We start from the raw sequence: 1,866 nt of genomic DNA, 5'->3' as shown, positions 1-1,866 counted from the left end.
CCCCACAGACCACAGGTATAGAAAGCCCTTAACTAAGTTTATTTTTTAATGTTAAAAGTACATTAATTATAAAGAAAAATATAATAAACAAGCATCAACCCACCCAACTGCAGAATGTTAGCACTTTGTCAAATTTGCCTCAAACTTTTTAAATAAAAGGCATGAAATGTTGCAGATAAAACTGAAGTCTTTTTTGTTCCTTGCCGGAGTCCCATTCCTTTCCCATCCCAGAAGTAGCAATGATAATGAATATGGAATGGCTCTGTCCTGAAAGTCAGTGTTTTCTACTTTTACCAAGTAAGTTGCATATGTAAACAAGAGATGCCTTATGGAGTTTTACATTTTTATACATGGATACACTATGTAGTATTCTGAAACTTTTTTACTTTCATTTTGTTTTTAAGAGCTGGGCCTTCTGATTCGTATAGATGTAGTTTACTTATTCAAATGCTATACAGTCATTATTTTTTTTAACCAAGGCAATTCTCCTTGAAGAAGGACAAATTAAACCCAATACTTTTTGCCAGCATAATCAAGATATATGTTTACCTTTTCAGAATTACTTTCTCTCTTGCAAGCATGTCTCCTTGTACTTATGAATTGCTGATGATATTACTAATTATTCTTTCATTCAATCTATATTTATTGTGAATCTTGCATGGGAAAGGCACTATTTTAGGTGGTGAGAATACAGAAGAGATGAAATCAAACATGAGTCTCACCCTCAAGTAGCTTTTTGTCTGCTAGAAGAGATAGACAACACACCATTATTCAAATAATAAGCAAAATAACCTCGGCTCATAATAAATTCTCTCAAAAACTGAAAGCAATCATATTATGAGAGTGAGAGGAGTGTGGTAAGATAGCTACTTTAATTAGCATGGTATAAGAAGGCTTTCTGAGTAATGGTTACAGTTGAATGGAAATTTCAAGAACAAAAAAAAAAGAAATTTCAAGAACAAACAAGAAAGAGGCACATGTGATGAGAGCAGGGATGAGCATTCCAGGCAAAAACAACAACAACAAAATGCATTGGTGAGCTCTCTCACTCTGTTTAAGACTCAGAAAAGAGAGCAATACTATGGGAATATAGTGAAACAGGGACTGAGTATTATGTGATGACGATGCAAAAAGGAAGGATGGAGTCCTGTGAGGAATTGGGGTTTCATCTAAGTGATACTGGCAACCTGCAATCGTAATAAGGGAGCTACACGATCTAATTTAGGGGTTTAACTGATCCTTGTAGATTCTGGGTAGAAAATAGATTATAAGAGTGTAAGAATGGGAGCAAGGTGACCAAGCAAGACACTGTCTCAGTAGACCAAGAAGAGATAATCACGGTGTGGACAGAGATGGTGGCAGTGGAGATGGAGAAAAGATAAAGAGATGTGAAGTATCTTTGGGGGATGTAATAAAAAAAAATGCATTGGTAGAGTGACACTAGAAGATGAAGGTGAGGGAGAAATCAAAGAGAATTCCCAGGTCTTAGGTGCTAGGTATCAATGCCATTTATTGAAATGAGGAAGGTTGGGAAAGAAAATTGTTCAGTCCAGGAAAAGTCAAGACTTCTCTCTATTAAATACATTTAGTTTGAAATGACTAGATGCTAATATATACCCAAGTAGACATCTTGAGTAGTCAGTAAGCATTCAGACCTCATGGGAGAAGTCAATACCAGAGATATAAGCATGTAGGCATCATTTAAAATTATAAGACTAGAGGAAGTTACTGAGGGAGAGCAGGCAAATGCAGATAAAAGAGTACAGGATGTTTTACAGTACAGGATGGGTCCTGGGAGGACTCCAATATTTAGAGGACTAAGAAAAAAAGAACTCATTGAAAAAAGACTGAGAATAAGTAACCAGA

Source organism: Bos javanicus, chromosome 2 (genome assembly GCF_032452875.1).
Source record: "Bos javanicus breed banteng chromosome 2, ARS-OSU_banteng_1.0, whole genome shotgun sequence".
NCBI lineage: Eukaryota > Metazoa > Chordata > Mammalia > Artiodactyla > Bovidae > Bos > Bos javanicus.
This window is presented reverse-complemented; position numbering follows the sequence as displayed.